The following is a 23,145-nucleotide window of genomic DNA, read 5'->3' on the forward strand; positions in this document are numbered from 1 at the left end:
TGTGTGTGTGTGTGTTCTATGGGCGTATACCACATATTTAATGCCTCAAACTAACTAAAATAACTATTTTTACCATGTACACCTACCCAGAATGCCTTGCTTAACGTCCACAAGCCTACGAGCAGCACTGCTTTTGTATTGGTGCTATTTTTCCCTCAACAGTTTCTTATAATTCAAACCTCCTTTACAATTGAGAGTCACAAGATTGTCCAGTTAATGTGAATTTGTACAACTAGAAACCATAACATGTAGAAGTTAAACGCAAATGCCAAAGAAACTAGTCAGGTTAAATTGAATTAAAAATGTTGGTCTGTACAACCGAATAAAGTGTTACCCAAAACACTTGAGCTGCGATTGAGTTGGGATACGGGTGAGGTCAGAGGTTTGCTGGTTTGGTTTAAGTTTCATCAGTGTAATTACAGAAATGAATTATTCCATGCAGGTATTTTTAAATATAAGTACATTGTAAAAGCATGTATGTACACAATAAATGTATTGTATAAAATTATTAATTGATATGTTAGTATATACTGTAGTAGGTAAAGACAGTTCATTTAAAGTAGAACCGCATATTGTATATAAAACAAAAAAAAAGGTAGTAAAAATATTAAACAAAAAGGACTACAGACTACGCTAAAAAGATTCACATAATATATCAACGTCTATTATCTACATACACTCCAAAAATGGCAGACTGCTCGCCGGAGAGAAAGAAAAGAGAGAAAAAAAGATCGTGTGAGAGAGTCGTAATTCCTCCTTCAGCCTTCAGTGTGGAGGTGATAACAGTGAGCTCTTAAAAACAGCGTGACCCTTTCACCGCACAACAAAGGCCTGTTTGTTCCCTCATACACCTGACACTGCGACTTCTCACAAATAAACACACTTCAGCGTGGCCTCACCTCTCGCCCTGACCCGTTTCCACCGTTCCCCATGAAGAGGCTGAGCATGTGACACGATCGGGACGTGATGATGGAAATCTGCACACCGCCAGCTTCCTGTACAGCGGAAGAGCCTGCAGACGTCAAACACATAAAAACACATGTCAGGAAAAAAAGAGGATTTGAATTAAATATCATTGTTTTTCTACTGATTTCTCAAACTCTTCTGTAGCTACTACTTTTTTTTTACTACTTATTGTATTTTAACTGAATTAATTTATAGTTTTGGTAAAAAATGACAAAAAATACCATGTTTTTTTAAACATGTACCATGGTAATGTCATCATTTTTGGATGTTTGTACTTCAATCTTTTTTATGAACTTCGAGATTTGAGTTATTAAATGTATAAGAATGCTGTAACTTCATGGTCACCATTTATTTTAAATTTCCCTAATCTTTTTGCCTTTACTAAATGGTCCATTTTAAATGGTCCTGCTGTGTGACGAATGAATTTGAAAAAAAAGTACAAATATTCCATGTAGTTTCTTGATTAATTCGAGGTAATAAAGTTGCATGAGTCATAATTATAAAATAATTAGCAGAATGCTATGTTTAATATGCCTTTGGAAGGAGTCTCGCATGTTCCACTGTCAACTTCTCGAAAATCTACCCAGATACCATAGTACATAATTCAGTATTATTGTATTGCTTTCACTGTACCGTGGTACCACCTCAGAACTTATTTAAGAGAACAACATCACTCTTAAAAATAAAGGTTCTTTATTGGCATTCCATGAAGAACCTTTAAAATGCATGGAACCTTTTCATTCCACAAAAGGTTCTTTACAGTGGAAAAAGGTTCTTAAGATTATTAAAAGTTTTTTAAAGAACGGTTCACTGGAAGGTTCTTTAGTGAACCAAAAATAGTTCCTCTGTGGCATCGCTGTGAAAACCCCCGGTTCAGAACTTGTATTTTTACTTCAAACTTTCTGACAATAGCTTATCTTTAAATGGCTGTTCTGAATTTGAGTTTGTATAAATGAGACTCTCACTCGGCACTGTAACCTGGATCAGTCCTGGCAGTGTAAAACAACTGAATGATGGATATCTGAACTCCAGACCAGAGAAACTCTCGGAATTGATCATAGTCAGATAGGATAGTTATTAAAAAAACAGGAATGAACGAGATGACTATGGTGAATAAAGAAATCCAAGCAGATTGGCACGTCTTCATTTCTTTCTGATCTGTAACTTGAGGAGAAGCATTTCAAATTGATTTAATGTGCAGCACATACTGCGGCTCAAATAACTATTCGAAGACGTAAGGCACACCTAAAAATGTCTGAATATCATTGAATTATTTTACAAAATATCAAACCCAGAGTAATTTTACAGAAATATGGCACACGTTAGACAAAAAAGAGAATTTTTTCAGGTATTAAATAATAAAATAAAAACATACCGTTCAAAATTAAGACAAGTATTTGGACACTTTATTTGTCGAACATTTTTAAAGTGCCCCTATTATGCTATTTTAAAGCAACCTAATTTAATTGTGGAGGTCTCCTACAATAGGTTTACATGCATCAAAAACACTTTAATTTTCTCATAATATACATTGCTGCGTCAGCTCTTTTCTCAGTGTCTGAAACTACTCGATCAAGGATTCAGTATCCTTAAACCCTGCATTTCCAAGAGCCTGCTCTGCTCTGATTGGTCAGATGTCCCAGGCTGTTGTGATTGGTCTACTCTGCTCTGATTGGTCAGACGCCCAGTCTGTTGTGATTGGTCTACCACTTACAGCACGTGTCAGAAACGAATCGCCTGTTACCATATCTGAATTTTACAGTAGATCTGGAGGCTTCCTCAGTGCTTGATACACAGTGATACAAACAGTAAAGTCAGAGTCCTAATCCTTTGGAAGTGCATGCAAAGAAACATGCGTCTTCTCGACATATCGACAACACAAACAAAACTCCTCCAGTCTCAGCTGTAACTACAGTGTTTGAGGGCGGGGGAAAGTAGACGCTGTTCGTAGGCGGCCAATGGCTGGCATTAGGGAAGTTTGTGACAAACCTACGTAGGTTTTGTGCAGTAAGACGACGACGATTACTGACAACTGGTTTCAGGAAGTTCAGAATCACGTCTTTCTTTCGGGAGACAATAACTCCCATTTATGCACTTCGATCTTTAAAACTTGTCAGTCCTTTTACATTCACAAACAGTTACAAACTACATGAAAGGTAGTTGGAATTGGTCTATCGCACAGATAGCAGCAACTCAATTCAAGTAGACAGCCGATGACCAGCGCATAAAAACTTCATAACGGCAAAAGAAACGTGTGGTTCTCCGGAGAACAGCCCCTTCACCCGCTAATCAATTTAATTTGGAGATCGACGACCAGCGGAGAAAAACGAGGCCGCAGTGCCTCTCCAGGCCAGCAGGGGTGGACTTGAGCTGGGCTGACACGACACACCTGTGGATCCGCAACAGAGAAGCGTAAACTACATCACTCCAAAAACAGATATGTGTTCGCTGAACTCATTACAATCCAGCATGGAGCACACAGAAAACAGATAATTCAAGTAGACAGCCGATGACCTGTGCATAAAAACTTCATAACTGCAAAAGAAACTTGAGGTTTGCCACAGACAGCACGCCATAACTGAGATACCTTAAACAGCTTCAGAAGATGTAAACCCAACACTTTTTTTGGACTTTTTTGATCTAATGCCCAACAGTGTTTGGAAACTGGACCTCTCAGACCAAACGGTTTAATCAGAAAAGTGTTTTACTTCAAATCAAGCCAATATGTTCCTTCTCCCGCAACAACCCGCTAAACTAAATATAGAGTGTGGCATGTAGTGTTCGTGTCCCATAATTCAGTCTGGCCTGCTCTTGCAGAGAAACACAGAAATGTTATTTTCACACGTTCCTTATCTCCCATCCACATTGCAGGATTTAGCAGTAAAATAACAAGCGTAGGTCAGGTGGCTTCGCTCAGTAAACTGCTCGTATGTTAAGAAAGATGTTACACTCCTGTCAGTACGGCTCCCATCTTGTTTTACCAGGTGGAGCCGCCACAGTCACTCATGTTTTGATATAAACCAACTGGAGAGGACAGATACCAGTTTAGTCTGAGGAAATCAGCCAGAGCAAACAAATACATCTCGAGCCCCACTAACACTGCCACATCTGACAACCATTAAATGCAATGGATGAGAGAGAGAGAGAGAGAGAGAGAGAGAGAGAGAGAGAGAGAGAGAGGGGAGGGGGGGGGGGCTTTAAATTGGCCCGATCTGGTTTGGAATCTAGTAAATAAACAGAGATCCAGGCATCATCCTTCATTAGTGATGGAGGGCCCCTGGAATGTGAACGGAGAGATGCACACCTGCACTAAAGGGGCCGCTTTCCACTTACTCAACTACAGTACACTTCAGCTGACTGTCTGAGACACTTTAGAAACAAACCGTTGCATTTCATTATTTAGACCTTAGTCAGGGTAGATACTTACTTTTAGTCGAAAAAAAACTCCCAAGAAACAGTTTTAAAAGTTGTGAAAAATACATCATCTAGGACCTTAATATAGTGCGTGCCAAAGTAAAGACTAAGTCTATCCCTCACAGGCTCGTTTTCACTCGTGTTAAATTCAATATGCCGTCTAACCTGACTACGGTCTATTGACTATTGAGTTATTAAACGTTCTCATTATATGATTACTACTGTTCAAAAGGAAGGCTGCCTTTATCTGATCCTAAATACAGTAAAGACAGTAATATTGTGAAATATTATTACAATCATTTTTTAAAATACATTTTTAAATACATATTTCTGTGATGGCGAAGCTCAATTTTCAACATCGTTACTCCAGCAGTCTTCAGTGTCACATGATCTTTCAGAAATCACTTTTGAAATTACTTTTGACACGAAGAACAAATAGATTTCCAAAGGTTGCTTTGTAGCATCCAGTATTGACAGCCTCAAGCTTTTTCTTATTAATTTCTTATTTTTCTCAGTGTTAAAACAGTTGTGCTGCTTAATATCTGTGTGCAAATTGTGATTCTTTAATGAATATGCGGTCACTTTTGAGCAATGTAATGCATACTTGATGAAATATTTTTTTTCTTTAATAAGTAAAAATCTGATTGACACCAAACTTTTATATGGTAATATACATTTTAAAGATATTATTTTAGATAATTTTTGTGATATCTGTATATACCGTTAACCCTATAAATGAAAATTAAATTAAATTTAGTTACAAGAGTGCTTTGAATGGTTACTAGGGCATTGCTAGGATGATCTGAATGGCTATGAACCGGCCCAAGTGAAAAGAGATCTCTATCTCAGAAGTCTCTATGATATCCTGGTCTCTAGATCCCCCTTTAATATCGGTCTATATGAATTTTCACCAAACAGAGTATCATGTGTTTGTTTGCAAATAAAAAGGAACAGCACACCTCTTCTCAACAAGCTGATGTATCACCGAAGACTGTAGCCCAAATGGTGCTTTATAATGTGCTCAAGTTTGGTGATCAGTAACAGAAAACTACCTCAGAACACCCATTGTGTGAGGACTGTCAAACTTTCACTGCCAAAGAATAAAATAACAATTGTGAGTCAATAACACAACTACTTTTTGAATATACTACCAGATGAGTGTGTCAGGATGAATTTACTGAAAAATGCCCTGGATTTTATTTCCTCTCAGTTCAGCACAGTTCTTTGGTGATGAGAAATTTGCTGCGTTAAGCGATTCCAGAGTGCCAGCGCGACTGAAGCTCGCTCGAAACACAAGGAGGTCTCCTGGGAACGCTAAATTGTTACAAAGCAAGGAAAGGCTTTTGCGTTGATGGCTGAAAAGTGAAAGGCGCTCATATCGGTAACAAGGGCCTCCAGAGCGGGTGTTCTTCAACATGAACACAAAGCTGGAGAGAGCAGAAAAGAGTGAGACAGACACGAAGGCGAGAAAAGGTGGCTCTGCGCTTGTTTCAATTGGCACACCTGCTTTGAGAAACTTGGCTCGAACGGAGAGGTCTAAAAAGTTAATTACACTCTCGGTATGGCCAAGAGAAATGTTGCTAACTGACGTAACCTGATAATAATTTCAATTTTGCTGACAGTTATAAACTCATCAAGTTGCAGCCTAGGGCTTGCGCAACGTGCACAATGAACGCCTGTGTCTTCGAATTCAGTCCCACGACTAATTCACTGCCCCTCTCGGCTGTCTAAATTAGCGTCTTAAATTATAGTACCAAATATTTCCTGGTTAATAAAAGGCGTTCACAATGGACATAGCTGTGTGCGCTTGCTTTAGTGTTGCAAAACGTGCTAAAAACAGCATTAAACTTAACACGCGACCACACTTAGCCGCAATTTTGTTTCCATGGCACACATAAACATGAGGCACAAATACAGACACGGGAAAGCGTGAAAGTCTGTTGTCTGGATACAAGTTACACTGACACAATATAATTTGTCTAACTTTGCTCACTGTAACTTGTCAACCACTGGCAGCAATTGTGTATTATGTGATCTTACAGTATGTGTTTATTAGGTTCAAAACCGTCAAAAAGCATTAAAAGTGATGTCAAAGCATAGCTCATCCCAAAATCAAAAGAAAGAAATAGAAATAGCTAAAAGATAAAGCCTATTTTTGAGGATCATTAAGATATTTTTAATTCTGGTATTAATTAAGCTTTAGTTTTTGTTAAAAATGATTACATGTGTAATGTGCGTGTGTGTGTGTGTACAGCTGTGTGACTTTTTATGAGGTTTATCCAATAAAACTATGATATACTTCACCACCTTTGTCAAGGAACACAGTAGATCGAATAGAACAGATTTTTCTTTCGCTCTCTCTCTCTCTCTCTCTCTCTCTCTCTCTCTCTCTCTTTTTTTTGTATTGCGTGGGTGTCCGACTCAGGAGAGTTCATGGGCTTCTCCACAGAACAAAGGCCTTCAATCACACAACACAACACCACCCACAGCATCCTGCTTTCTACTGCCACTAATTAATATTAATCATCTTCAGCAGCACACCTGAGAAACTATATCAGAAAAGAAGAACATAACCTGCTTTGGTGCTACATCGATTTGAGAAAACACATTTATGAGCACAAATAAATAAATAAAAATTAACTGCAGAAGTTTGAAGCAGAAGGTTGTGATTGACCAATCAGAATCAAGTATTTCAGAACACCGTGTAATAATTATATTAATACTCGCATATAGCTCCAGTCCTGGTACAGACATTAAAGAGTAATTTAATTAGAGACTAGACTAGAGTCCTTCATAACTGTGTGGGTGTTACACATGGGATTTTATCTCAACTACAGCTTTTCAGATCACATTGCATCATAACTGAGCTGCAGGACACAGCAGTGTGGAACAACAACCAAAAAAACCGTCAGCCAATCAGAAACAAGATATTGTCACAGCCAACCAAGCATACTTACAAAATCATTGGCGCAAACTGAAATCACCACAACCTTTTAAAACACCCCAGAAACACTGCGGCATCTAATGGCAAAGCCCCAGATAAAGGGGTCCAGCTCAAGAGAGTCAGAAGTGGAAATAAGAAAAGAAACTCTGCGACCGTGTCAGTCAAACCCTCCCTCATTACACCAAACCCATCATGCTCCAGTGCTGACCCTAACACTGAATCTGTACACACATGCCATTAGTCACAGACAGACAGTGTGTGTGTGTGTGTGTGTAGGTTTCTTTTGGAATGAGAGGAAAGCTGAAGGTCGCTCAGACGTTGAGGCAATCACCCTAATGAAAACAAACGAGGGAGAGTCTGCTCGCTTTCTCCATAATCAAACACACCAGCTGACAGAAAGAGAGCGAAAGATAAAGAGAGAGATCTAAAGGGTCAGTACCTCAGCATTGTTCTTTAATTTACTGTTTCCAGTTTAGGTCCACTCCAGGGGAGATTTAAAGGCACGTGGAAACAAAAGGGGCTGAGAGAATAACTCCAGCACAAACACAGAGGCTGGAGACTTTACAAGCTCAGATGAATTACGACCTCATCTTTAAATAAGACAGAATGATGCACAAACGCACATGAACCAGTGAAGCTTTGGGTTTGTAAAGACGTTTGGGTAATAAAGACCAGGGAATGATGAGGCACTGCGTTGGAAAACACCATAAAATCTAAGTTTGAGTTTTGTGGATTTTAGTCCGTTAGCTTTGATGCAAATCTATATGCACAAATACTCCTAAAATTTGACTACACTTATCTTTAGCACACACTCAAAGTGTACACTCTTTATCTAAAAAAACATTGATGACTCATCCTGCACTACACAGATTTTTGTCCAATCAAAAGCTTTCCAGAATGAGAGTAGTCATTCTACAAAGTCATAAAAACGTCATGGACTGAGATCAAAAACGAGCCGACAGAACCGATCCCCGGTGATCACCGCGAGATGCCAGTTAGACGTGTCAGAGAGCGCACTAACTTTCTCTGATGCCATGCTGACGTATATTAAAAAACTCTTTTGCCGACAGCAAGGCGTCCGTACAGGATTGCACATTCTCCACTGACTGCACTGAACAAAATCACGCTTATATATATGCACAAATGCACACGTTTTTTAACAAATTATCTGCACAAACTTGGATGCAAATAAGCGGTAAGTGGATCCACAACAGCTTTGGCGTCTACGCTCTGTTGTTCTGCATCGTCATCAATGGCAACAAATGAATGTTAAAAAATGTATTTGTCATTGAATCATTCATTAGATTCTCTCATTTGAGATCTGTCTCTCTGTCTCTCAATGAGATCTGTCTCTCATTTTGGACTCTGTCAGTCAGCACACCCTGTTAAAAAAAAAAAAAAAAAAGCTGGGTGGCTAGCTAAAAACCAGCAAAGCACTTTCGGCGGGACTAAGCGGTTATTTTCAGCAGGCACTAGACAGGAGCAGACAAGATTTGTCTCTTCATTAGAATGGTGGCTAATTAATGAGCAGTTGTAAATCAGTCTGAAACATGAAGGCAGCAGCTGGGGTTGCAGTTTCCCCCGACTGAGAGAGAGAACTGACTCATGAGTGTGAGATCATTGAGACATTAGCACTGATCAATAAGCAGAAGCCTACTATTGCATATAAACCATCCCAATGGAGGCAGTGCCTCAGGCAGGGTAGAGAGGCAGGAAACATTGGCTTTACATGGAGCCCACTCGCTCTCACACTCATTCACACACACGCTCAGAATTCCTCCTGACTGAGCAGCAGGTGTGCGATAGGTTCTGACGCATCTCAAGACATCTCAATAAAGGCATTATTTTGTTGTCAGACTATATGAAACTGTCATCTTGCATTATTGATGGAAGGTAAGTTGGAGTAACCCAGCACCTGTGGAGCGAACCCAGGCTCAACGTAAAGGCCTTTTCAATAGTAGCTGCTGGGAAAATATGGCATAAAAGAGTTTTAAATTCATCGGGAAACCTAACAAGACCAGAGAAGTGAGGATGCAGCATTTCTCTTTAAAAACCCTATAAAATAGCTTGACAAGCACAAGTTACTTTCCTGTGATGACGTATTTCCTGTTGAAACAGGATATTGGGATGAGACAAGTACTTTTATAAAAAAATTAAGTATAAAATAAAACTGAGTGAAATTAACTGAATAATGACATGCAGAACATTGAATAATTGGATTTAAAAATGCAAATAAATAAAAAATTAAGAGAATTAATTACTCTAATGGCAGTGATTAGTATAAAGTTGTGATAGACTTTTCTTCCTTATGTTAATGTATATCCGAGTGAAACGGCTTCTCAAACAAGAGAAAATGTAGGGTGGGAGAAGATTTTGTCCATTAGGTTGTTGATTGGATGGTTGTGGTTTGCTATTGGTCGATTTCATGTGACTGACAGGTTGTCACAAGAATAGAAAAGTTATTTCTTTTGATAGAATGCATGTTCAAATATTCATAAAACAATAAATTCTAGGGGCAATTACATTTTTGTGAAAATTGTCAAAAACACTGGCGGTGGCTGGCAACTTTTTACAAAAAACACTGGTGGGGAAAGAGTTAATAAATCAATTATTCATAATAAATAGGGCAATATTCCATGAAAAAACAATAATGTCAGTTATGATTTGAAGGTGATATTAATAGCAAGAACATTTTACAGTAAAAAAAAAAGATTTATTGTAAACTGAAAAAGAGAGAAAAAAAAAAAAAGAGTTCAATTCAAAATAAATGTCTTTAATATATTTTTTATTTTGCCTACAGCACAATGACAATATAAAAAACAATTATTGGTCTTCATAATTTCTCATGCTATATTATTTTCATACTTATTTTCTTTTGCATAATTATTCATATATATAATCTTCAGCAGTTTCTTGAAAATGGCTACAAACTGGCAGATCATTCCACCAGCAGGGAACAGTCAAGGTAAAGGTCCGAGAAAGAGATTCTTTCAGATATCGAGCATTAGTCATGGACTAACAGACACAAGTCCAATTTCATATGGTTTTTAAGAAAGATTTGATGCAAAAAAAAACAAAAAAACATATTTAAAGAATAATGCCTGTGCTATTTTGTCCCACTCGGGCCGTTCACAGGTCCTGCGAGTCAGCAGAAGCCGCTTTGTTGGGAGGAAAGGCTCCACTTTAAGCTGAGATAGAGAAAGATATTTGATCTTGACTGTGTCAGACAGTAACAAGCAGCGGCTCCAGGATGCAGTAAACAGCTGGCAGGACTCCAGCGCAGTGCAGCGGGGGGTCTGACACTCATCTCCCTCCATCACTGCCTCCAACGGCCCCTCTAATGGACCCTTCAAACGCCCGCCACAGCATACAGATTTTATTTGTATTTGTGTGTCTCCTCGCTGTAGCCTGTGGTTTTGCTGGTTGTTGACACCAACTGCTTTAGTAGTGTGATTTCTTGAGTGCAGTCAGAAGAAGAGGGCTGGCTGCTAAACAGCCGAGCGACCCACAGATGCTACACAGCTAGCGCTGGGAGACGGCAGATACAACACTACAAAACCACACATAAACAGTCCTAACAAGTGAAATTTGATTTGTGAGACTCAAATATAGTTAACATGACATAAAAAATGGCCCTACATAATACACGTTCCCAGTAAATTATTAATTGTTACATGTGGTAAAAAAAAACCTTTGATCGATTTCCCCCCAAAAAATCAGATGTAGAGATCAATCCAGACTTTCCCCAATCCAGTCAGTTGCAAATGAGTAAAAAACAAAACAATTCTACCTTAGATTTTTTCTCATTTAATATATTTACCAAAAAACCCTGCTTTAAACCAGCCAAGATAGTTTGAAGGTCTCAACTAGTTTAAGTTTAAGGCCTAATTTAAGCTGGTCTCTCAGCCTGACCAGCTGATAAGCACCCAAACCTGTTTAAAACCAGCCAGCAGACCAGCAAAGACCAACTAAAACCAGATTAGGCCAGCAAACCAGCTTAGGCTGGTTTAAGATGCACAAACACCGCTTCAGTATGTTTTAGTGTTCCTGTTGCTCAAACAGTGGCAGCATGCGCTAGCAACACCAAGGTCATGGGTTCAATTCCCAGGAAATGCATGATGATAAAATGAAATGCACACTTTAAATAAAAAATGTAAAAGATGTTTTGGATAGAAATGAAGAACGAGGGCTTGTTGCCAGTCTAAATTCCTACACTGGAAGGGCTACACCAAAAAATTCCCATTTTGACCAGAAAAGAAATAAACCCCAGCACTCTCCATTTAAAGTACAAAGCTGTTAGTTGCTTGAAAAAAACAAACGTCCTGAATGACTTATTTTAACACGATCTCCGGTTTAGCATTCTGCTCTGCAAGCGTAATCAATTTTTCATGTTGATGTGGGAATATTTGTGTAGATGCAGCAAATATTTCCTATGCTATGGGAAACAAAAGGGCATGTGTGGATGCGAGCGAAACGCCATTGTGAGACATCTTTGAAGGTTCTCCTTCAAAGCGACGCCTGCCTCCACGGCCACGCCAAGGGGATTTGTGATATTAATTGAAGTTAATTTTCTGGGAAATCAGTTTGCCGGGCACGTTGGGAAGATTGATAGCCCCGGCACGTCCCAGCACTCGGGAAAATGACACTCGTCTTTTATAGCCACACATACTTTTATCATTCCAAATCAAATTATAAACAGGAGGCCAGGCGCGCAGGAACCTGACGGAGGGAGATCTCCATAAGATTAATTAGGCCGGCCAGACTAAGACAAGGTGAGGAACAAGAAGAAGAATAATAAGAGGAAAAAATAAAAACAGCAAGATGGGGGTCGGCCTGACGAGAGCGAGGTTTCATTGTTTAGTATGAAGTGGAATGGGAAGTCAATTGGACAATAGGTAATTAGCAGAGGCTAGTCAAAGGCAAGGAGGCAGCCGGCCGCTCTCGCTTTCTCCCGGCCCGTAATGCAGAGGGCCACGTTATGAACCCTGCATTTAATTAGAGCACTTTGATACCCACAGGAGAGCGCTGCCCCCGGGCATCCTAAACACTGACTGACGCCAGGCAGTTCCACCCGCTCCCTGCACTCCAATTAGAGACGCACCAAGCTGGGAGGAGCGCCTTCCCCTCTCCATGCAACCCTCCCTCGCGCCAAACAAACCCACGCCAAATTGGCATTTGGATTAAACGGCGTGCCGAGATGCCCCGAAGGGCGGTGGGCTGTCTCACCTGGGCTAATCTAGGTGTCATTATAATAAGGATTCGCTTTCGGTGGAGAGCAGAACCCAGGTCGGCCTCGCCGCTGCCGCAACGGGTTTCCCGAACGACGCCCCGGTAACTCGGAAAAACAGACCGGGAGGGCAGAGGCGCGCGTGCAATATTAATGCCACTGTGACTGAATAAATGATAACAATACTGGGAGCTTTGCTGCGTTACAGTGGTGTATTTTTTATGCATGGGGAAGAGTTTAGGATGCCTGACTTACACGCGCAAACATGTGGTGCATGAATTATGCAACTGCGACGCTTTCATCTCGGCATCTGCATGTTTAGTAAACAAACTGTTTCTCTTCTGGCAACAAGATGTAACTGTAAATAATAGATATTTAATTTGCCACCGCTTGCCAAAGGATAGAAAGCACTTGTTGTGTTTGCTAATTTGTTGTATTATTCAAACGATCTCCCCGGTCGCTTCTTATCTCAGCAGGGTGATAAACAGATATGCATAAAGGCGAGAAAAAAACAACGTAGTAGTGACACCCGAGCCTAAATATTTATTTAGCACAACAAGCTGGGGAAAAAAATAACATTGCGTTCTGACATTTATCTCGGTATGAAAGAGAATTCAGTGCCACGGGCCCAAATGAGATGAACACAAAGTAAATATCTGAATACACAAAGACGTGACAAGCCCATTGTGGACTCCAAACATGCTATTCTCCAGCGCTGTCAGAATGGATCATTCCACGATGCCTTAGAAGAGGAAAAAAGCTCTTCTGAAGCTGCCAGGAAAACAGGCCCGGATGGTTAAGCTAGCGGAGGACACTCGTCTGACAGCGCAGTGATTGAGCGCGTTGTTTATCTAGGCATCGGTTTGGAGTTGCGTGTAGTTCAATACGCACTGTTTGATCAAAGATTATCTTTATCGATAGAGGCTGTCAAACAAACACGTTCAGGTAATAGCGGGATAGTCGCTGACAGCCTTGAGCTTTATGCTGGTTGCTCAAAAATGCAATAAAGCCATTTTGCTAAAGGGTGAAAAAAAAACAACAACACACAGCTTTACAAAGGACTGAAGCCAAATCTAGCAAAAAGATTCACCTCCCCCTCAAAGCCAAGCTGGGTTTCCAAAGGGCCAAAACCTTAAACCAATAAGCTCTCATTATAGCGCCAAAGACTGTCATTCAAATCAAATAACAAAAACACTTCAGACTAAAGGGAGGCTCTTTGCACTGTTTCTGTGTCATGTTATGTCAGAAGAGAGATATGCAGTAATGAATTGGGTATTTTCCTTATAGCATGACTTGTTTGCTGTTACAACAACAGCTTGGCTAGATTCAAGTATGTGGCTCCACTGTTTGAAAAGCTTTGCACTAGTCTTCTGACAGGCCTTAAAGTCAACATGAATTCAAAAGTGAACCTATTTTACTTCCTTAAAACCCTCTACTAGTCGTATTGTGCATTTTTCTTTATGTTATATTTAGAAATCCATTACATTATACAGGTAAAATGAGTTGAAAACAGCTAATGCTTAAAGGACAATTCCCAGTTAAATTCACCTTGTGGTTCCTTCCTTTATTCCTAGTCTTCTGATAGACTTTAAAATGCCTCTCTTAAAGGAATATTCCAGATTCAATACTCGACAAGACTCAATTAGACTCGAAAAACACAGTGAATGGATATTAAAAATATTAACATTAGTATCGAAATATTGCATTCATATTAATTTATAAAAGTTTCAGAAGTCAGAACTGTCTGTCCTCATTTTCCAAGATGTTAACTTACCTAGAGAGCTGGTACCACCGTGGGGATTGAGTCATCTGTCCATAACCATCACAGCAGATCTGCTGTTGGAAACAAAGTTCCATACATCCGTTATTACATTACTGACAGCACATTCATATATGGGCCCCCCTGGAGGCCGCCAAATGTGCGATTATTGTTATGATTTGCTTTGGTCACAGTCGGCTAGGTATAATCAAGGCCTGGGGTTTCAGAAAATCAACATTCTCGCTGCCATGCTATGCTACATCAAGTCAATTTGATGACAGGCTGAAACACGGCATGGTGTGTTAACTAGGCCTGTGATGGTCCGGAGTTGGGGCGAACATGGCAATCACAGAGGTGGTGAATAAGAAACATACATTTCTCCAGGTTATACATACATAAATGCAAAGAGGGTCAAATAGTATCCCTGCATATGTACTCGCATCTCTGATTTCACTTACACTTTTCAAGGCTCTTGCTTTTTTTATAGAGTCAACTTCATATGGGAAAAGTATATATTTGAGATAAAAATCCACAAAAGTATGCATGTAAGTTCAAGAAAGTTTGCATGCAAAATTATATTAAATAGTAAAACCAGTTAAATAAAGACAAAAAAAAAGTGCGTACTGATTGACATTTATAGTATGTGGCTGCACATCTTGAAAATCGTTCTCGATTTATCTTTTATTGTCCCTGTGAGTATTGAGTCAATTGACCCAAGTGTCCAATCAGCAGTAAATGTGCATTATTGCAAGAACGAGGCACCTCTTCATCATTCCAGCCTCGACCAAACATCTGACATCCCTCCAGCAGCTGCGAATCATTAACATTTGTTATAGATTCTGTATATCAACAAGGAAAACATTAAATAAAGAGTTCCATATGTTAAAAATGCCATTTCTGTGCTGGATGCTAAATGGCTTTGGGTAATTTAACATGATCTGTTCGAAGAAAAGAATCTCACCCCCCTCCAATCCTATTGGAGCGGGAGGATTAAAAAAATGTGGGATGGATAGAAAACACACCGTGGAGTGTGCACACACACACACACACACACATACACCCACCGGCTCACACACATGCTTGCACGCACGCCCTCTCACTGTAGTAGAATACATTTACATTGGAATCACAACCATATTGCAACGTGTTAGATACAGCGCTTGGCACCCTGCAGGCATTCACAGAGGACCTGTTGCGTTCTGCCAGAGCTGCTGGCGACGGCCCAATGTTGCCTATTAACAGAAAATGCCAACATACGCAAAAAAACAAACAAGCCCCGTCCAGGCAGTGTGACTGTGTTCTACATTAAGGCTTCAGTCTGTGACAGTTTGCCGCTAAACTGTTGTAAACACCTCTCACCAGAGCGCGAGGAGCTAACAGCAATCTGTGGCTAAATTAATGAGGGGCTTCCCCCTGCGCACATGGCACCGCGCCAGCGCAGCAACAGGCGGCGGAACAGAAAAGGAAAATCTCCCATCATGCAAAGCGAAGCTGAGGAAACCCTAACCGGAGAGGACGGAGACACATCTGAGACTTCACAGGAGAGTACATTTATAAAACGTGCTCTAAAGTGACAGATTGCATTGAGAAGCGCACACGCACGCACGCACGCACGCACGCACGCACGCACGCACGCACACACGCACGCACACACGCACGCACACACACACACACACACACACACACGGCTTTTAGCTGAGCTCATTTACAAAATGTTCAACAGCCCCCGTACCGCCTACTTTCCTCACTTCAAAGTAACTTTATTAGAGAAAAGATTAGGCCGCACTTAACCCCTAATGAGCCATATGAGAAAGCCTTCTCGATGCCGCGTTTTATTTGATAGTTTCAATATGAGTCGGCAGGAGGGGAGGTCTCGCTAAATGCAAAAGCCACTCTGGCTGAGCCTGGACCGTAACCCTTCTCTCTCTCTCGATTGTAACTATGCACAGCTGTAGCCAACGCCACTTCTTCGCCGCCGTCTTTTCTTTGCCTACAACCCCCCCCCCCTTTCTTTTTTTTGTCATCCATTTCTTTCCCCCCCTTCTTTTTTATTGCAAAATAGGGCAAGGTATCTTGCAAGGGGCCTCCTTGGGGAATTGTGTGATATTTAACTATGGCTACAGTGGCATTTACTAATTTTATATGTGCAGAATTTATGTCACATTCTTATTCAGGGATTTGCAGAGCGGGGAGCAAAGGTGGCCGCTCTCTGTCCGCTGTGTATACAGTGGTATTAAGTGAACTATTCGCAACACGTCCTGTGACATGTACATTGCTATTTTGTCCATAACCGCCACGTTCTCCCCCTTGCGTCACAATTAAATTCTAACCTTAGCATTTGGAGACACCGACCCGCGCAGAGGGCGATTTGTTGTCGGAGTGCCACCACTTCAGATATGGATTGTTCGGGCACGTAAATGTATGGTACTTTTTTTTTTAGCACAGTCCAGAGAGAAAACGTTGCTGCGTTCCTGAAAACCGTGCTATAGATGAATCAAGGACTAGCTGAAAGACAGCAAACATTATTCTCGCCAACTCAGAACTTGAGTTATAACAAAAATGGGAAGAGTCCTGATAAAAAAAAGCCCTTGTGGGGGAAAAAAGGGTTCAACGGATTGACCTAAGGGGCTTAGAATCAAATTGCTCCAGTATTGTACTCCCTCCTTTTTGCAGTTCTTCCGGTAAGCTCCTTATTGATACACATGTGCTGAGACCACCCATACCTGGGGCTCATCCCTCTGTCAGACTGCTGGTCGTCCGAGAGGCGGGGGAAAAGACACAGTTCTTCTCTATTCCAAAGCTAATGCCAAATCCCCCGGGTGAGATTCCGTCTCCTGACTCAATAAAATAATTAGCTTTTTGCTTGGGAAGGCTGTTAATCAAGCCCCGTTACATATGCGCAAAATGTATTTCCCCTTATCCCAAGCCTCGGCTACCGCCGCCACGTTTTATCTCTCAAAGTCACCGGTGCGCACTTCCACCATCGTCTTATTACAGCGAAAGAGATAGATCAAAAAGAGCTTTTTAATTTAGTGTTTAGTCTACATGAGGGGAGATTATTCATCTCGGACTGAAAAGTAACGCTCGTATCAGCAGAACGGCCTCAAATCTGACGTGCGGGCGGCGCTGCGAGCCTTTTCATTCAAATAAATAGTAGCCATTGTTATATTCCAACATGTATAAGTGCCAACAGTCACGACGACCATCTGCTATGTGCTGATCCCTTTCTTAAACATTGTCATAACAATTACAAGCATTTAAGCAAACAAAAGTCGTGGTGAGAGAGCTGGGAAACAATGAGAAATGCAAGTCAAGGCATTTCGAGAATGAACAAAACAGCCGTACCACAGGGAGATGAGCCGCTGCACGCGCTAACAAAAAGTCTGCGTGGAGCGACTGTCTGACAACAAGGCACCGCGTCCCTTCATCTGATGACTGTTTGCAGCATGCGGAGGCTCTAAAATATGGAGCGTTAATGCAGGTCCTGACACATCTGCATGTTTCTGTCTTACCCCCTCTAGAACAAATAGAAACCGAGTCAAGAGGTTAAACTAAGCATGTAATTAATGACTTCACAGTGATACATTCTTTCCCGCTCTCCTTCTTCCTCTAATTAATGTGACATTTTCTGACTGTTTTTGGCCAGTGTGCTGTCTTGCTTTCTCTTGGGCGAATCAGTGATGTAATTAACAGCATTCGAGGGACTTTAGGTTGTTTCTATATGTCATGTGGAACCATAACTGTTGAAAGCTAATGCAAATGCACAACTAATACTGAGGCACAAAGGACAGGCAAGTACTCAGAAAACACTTGAGAAACCAAAAACCATGTTGTTGCAAACCCACATGACTTTCTATCTTGAAATATTATTGTTTACAAATGGGGCCTTGGAGTCAAAAGGGTTGGGAACCACTGCTTTAGAAGCCCTGAAATATGGATAATAAATAATACATTTCTTATGGTGTTTTTTTGTCATTTGTAGTGCAGCTCCTGGTCACAATATGTTTTCATTATATGGAAAAGAGCAGCATTAACTTCCACAGATGAAACAATATAAAATGTGTTTTGAACAGCATAAGGGAGATTAAATTATGACAATTGTCATTCTTGAGTGACCTAATCCTGTAAAGGAGGATTTTGGGTACTTCGCTAATGCTAAACCGGCATCAACACATGAAACCGCATGATATCCGCAATGCCACATTATTTGTCATGTGGCGACACAATCCAGAGCTTCCGAAGCACCTTTAGGGATACCACAACCTTATCTAGTAGTACAACCTAACCTTATTTCAATGTTATTTTTTTCTGACAATGGAAAACAATGAAAAATACATGACAAAATTATATTTTGTTAGACTACACCCAGTAGAGGTGAGTAATACTTTGAGGTTGACTACAAAAAGTAAAAAAAAAAAAGTCTGATAATAAAACTTGATACCAACACAGACAGCCGTGAAAACAGCTCATAAATGTAGTTATCTGATGAAGGATCCAGCCTCCAGTTCTTCAGGGTAACATAAAAAAAAGCCCCATCTCGGATCTCCTTTCATCCTGCCTGACCTATTGCGTGCCGCATTCCTAATACATAAGCCCATCTCTGGACATTGTAGGGGAATCCAGCATTAACCAACAAAGCAATCAATAAAACATGCAGGGCCAGGTGTTCAAAGCCATGGTAAACGCAGCTGACGCGCAGGAGAGGCCTACAGACGTGCGCGTTTTGGCAGATGTGCAGAGAGGTAATGAGACACACACACAACACAGGCCACAGTAGGTGGAGCGAGACTTCGGTTTGCCGACCCTACCGCTCACGGAGAACAGAGAGAGGGGCGGATGATGGTGGGATGGAAGATCCAGAAGTGAACTGGAGAAGTAATCACCAATCTACATGTTAACTTCCTGAAAAATGGGGTGGGACAGTCACTAAATCAAGACTCATTTTAGGTTTCGTGTAAAATCTAAATCCAATTCAATGAAGAACTGAAGTGACTGACCACGGGGGAACTGCAAAAACAGCAGAAACCCCCCCCAAATCGAATCCAAAATCAAATTTGACGCCAGATACACCCGCGAGTACCAGCAGATGCATTTTTTATAGCCCTGTAGGTGAAGATCTGCTTTTTTTTGGTTATTCGTGAAGTCTTTTTCACAGGTTAAAAACAGCTTTAATTGGGTCCAGAGGAAACAACATACCAGTCTCTTCAAAGACGTAATTGAAATTAAGTCGAGACAGCCGTAGCTCGACACAATCACCTCGTTGAAAATTATTGAAGTTGCATTGTTGTCAACAGAGGGGCTCGGAAATCCGTGCAACACTTCATAAGTTTGGAAATAAAATCAAAGCAAACGAATCAAAGGTTTACCATAACAACAGGAGGCGGCGGCAGCTGTAATATTGTCATCCTCCTGTCAGTCGATGGGTTAATTGGGATGTGCAGTGATTCCTCTGTTGAGCAAACACGCGTTTTGAAGGTGACTAGGAGAAGTGCATGGCCCCCTGATTGCCCCCCGCTCGTCATTTATCATAATTACTCCGAGCTGAAATTAGAACCGGCCCCTGTTCAAATTTTCCATCATGTCTGTTTTCCTTGGACACGTGCACGTCATCATCACTGAGCAAATCAGCTGTCAATCATCTCAAAGACCGCTGTCCTCAATCTATAAAACCCCTGAGGTGCGAGAGGGTGAGAGAATGAGAGATAGAGTTGCTTATGATCGGGATTAAAATAAATAAATAAATCCATAAACAGAAAATAGTGTTCTCATACATTTTTGATGACATTCGTATTGATTGCAGGTGTTTGAAGCTAAACAAGTGTATCCCAGACCCGTAGTAGGGTGCGCAGAGACGCATAATTAAATGTGAAATGTATGGAGTGGACCGAGTTCAAGTATTGTTGAAAAAAAAACAAGTCATTTGAAGACAATATGAAATTTTACTTCTGTAATCTGACATTTCCAAGTGAAACCGAAGTATATCCATTAAAAATTAGATCATGAAAAGGGGTTCACAGGTGATTTAAATGGTGGCAAAGAACATTTTTGATGAAGACAAACCAGTAATGTTCAAAATTATAAGTTTTGTATTTTAATTGTTCTTCTTTACCCAGAAGAAAATTGTATTGTTTAGAGCAGAGGTGTAAAGTCCAGGTTCAAAAAGTAAAAGTCCTCCTCAGTATTTTGTTCCAATCACCTGGATTAGCTAATTAGCAGTTTTTCAGCCAGGAGACAGAACTAATTAGTGAAATCAGTACAGAAATAAACATATGGAAGGACTTTTACTGTCTGACCCCTGGACTTTACACCTCTGGTTTAGAGGTTACACTTTCATAGAAATCTTCATTCAAATGTCAACTTCAGATGTTTCCAGATGTTTCAACTTCAGATGTTTCCAGGCCAAATGATGGGCTGGAAAAGCATAAAACTATAAATTGGCTTTAAACAAATCTGATGGAAAATATTCATATTGAAATCACTGACCTTTGGTTGCAGACTTTAGAAATATGAGCACAGTCTCTTCTTAAACTCTGAAAGTGACAGCTGTGAGGGAGATTTCCTCAGAAGAAACATCCGAGAAGCAGGAGATTCAAGCAAAACTGTCCATTCCATTCCCATCTGATTCATTTCTGTCTAAGGAAAAACAATTGAGATTATTAAAAGATTTTTTTTTTTTTTAAATATCTTATTTAAGATTTTCATTTTCAATGGATAGATACACTATAGGTAAGAATACATAAACAAAAATATACATGCATAAAAACCTGACTGGGAGATTTTACAATTTTATTACTGTTTATTAAAAATAAAACATAGGCTGCAGGTAATTATATACATGCTGATATTCGTACCAATAACATGATTGTGAGTGTAACAACAGTTCAATAAACAAGCAGTTAATATTGAGCAACTTATGTTTTAGACAAGAAATTACTTAAAACAGATCCATTGTTGTTTGTCTCTGAGCAACACTGAACAAATCGGTTGAGTGAACGATTCAATGACTAACATTTGATTGTTCCTGAATTATAATTTTTTTTAACTACCGGTAATCTGTTGAGTGAATGATTCAGTGACTCACTCATACAAGCTGCGTCCTTCGAAGGCCGGACTGTTCACAGCGATGTGACAAAGGCAGTCCCAATTCGAAGGCTCCTTCGAATGCGTCCCACAAATCCCTTTCCTGGGTCACAAAGGATAGAACGTGGATTCTTTGTAGCCTAGCCTAGCCGAAATTGGAGAGAAAATAGCAGATTACACATTTATATGCAAGTATTAGGTTTCAACTTACTCAAATATCTAACGATACAAAAGTTAACATCAACAAAAACTTTAAAGTGGTTCAAATGTTGACATGTGATTGAATAGATGACAAAAATGGACCAACTTATGTAGACAGGCATAACAGTGAACCCTGTTTTGTTTTCAGATCGATTACTATAACTTAAAAAAAATCTAGTAAAAAAGTTATTGGCACTCGGTCATAGTTGCAGCCTCTGAATCGGGACGACTATAGACAACCACTTGTTTCATTCCTGAATGAATCAGTGTTTTTGTGAATGATTTAATGACTTACACATTAGGAAAGTCACTTGTCGCCACCTACCAGTGTATTGATGTATCCAACAGAAAGAATGACTGTCCAGGACTGTATAAAATTACAGAAATAGAGCTGTGTAATAACAAAATATCATTGAGGAACTGATTTTAAGTACACTAAGATTAGGATACAATGTTTGGTAAGTATTAATGTATTTTTTTTAGCCAAGTTAATTCATTAGGTCATGTAGGTATGGCAGAAAATAAAATCTGACAATCTAAACTCTGAGAAACTGATATGCAACTCAAAAGCCCTAGTGTGACAAATAGCACATTCTACATTTAATAGCTATTAATGTCTTCACACATACCAACATGGCTTGGCACAAAGATGCTTTCATTTACTTTCTTTTTTTTGTGCTTGAGATGCTCATAATTCATATTTAATATGTCTGGAAGAGGCCACATATGTAACGCATGAAATTCCAATTTGTTGCTCAATGAAAAATTGAACGGTTATGAAAAACTCATCAAGCGCCCTGTTTACATGGCTCTGACTTTTGACCCGGGTGTAGTGGCATTGGCCATGTGTGTATGTTTGTTCTCAGCCATTCTAATGTTTTATACTACAGCTTCCTCTGTCTGGGTCTGTTTGTGGTGCTGTGTTCAAACATTACTGTGAGACACCACAAGAAGCTATTACACACGCCTCTGCAGCCCGAGACCTCGCTTTATTTACCAGAAAATGTAAGAGGGTCACATCACGACACACACACAGACAAATACACTTTCTGTAGAGGTCAGTATAGTAACGCCACAGATTAGAAATGCTCTTACACACACACACACACACACACACACGTTGCGTTTTCATGTTTTATAGGGACTTTCCAAAGAAAATAATTATTTTTATACTGTACAAACTATATATTCCCTCCCCTTACACTAACCCTACCCCTAAACTATCCATCACAGAAAACTTTCTGCATTTTTACAATTTCAAAAAACATCACTTATGTTCCTCATGGGGACCAAAAAAAGGATTTTTTATTTATTTTTTTTTTTTATGATGATTTAAATGACATATTTACATATTTGGACACTATTAGGTTTTCAAACAGTGTGAACATGAGGGGAATCAACATCGCATGAATTCAAATGATGGTGGGACTAGATGGTTATTTCACAGTATATATGATTTTTTTTTTTACTCCAAAAGAGTATTTCAATTAGACAACATCACCGTACTACAGTACCAACATCGCACAGTTTTTAAAGGTGCACTTGAGAGAGAAA

General features: G+C 40.0%; 1 long non-coding RNA gene across 1 annotated transcript; it reads right to left on the minus strand.

The window, feature by feature from the left end:
* Positions 1–906: 906 nt before the first annotated feature.
* On the minus strand, positions 907–21,528 carry LOC307003552. The gene is made up of 4 exons (XR_013798745.1): positions 21,392–21,528; positions 20,794–20,943; positions 14,326–14,387; positions 907–1,012 (listed from the first exon to the last, which is right to left on the minus strand). It is a non-coding gene; the product is annotated as an uncharacterized lncRNA (long non-coding RNA).
* Positions 21,529–23,145: the final 1,617 nt, after the last annotated feature.

Source organism: Phoxinus phoxinus (genome assembly GCF_949152265.1).
Source record: "Phoxinus phoxinus genome assembly, chromosome: 9".
Lineage (NCBI taxonomy): Eukaryota > Metazoa > Chordata > Actinopteri > Cypriniformes > Leuciscidae > Phoxinus > Phoxinus phoxinus.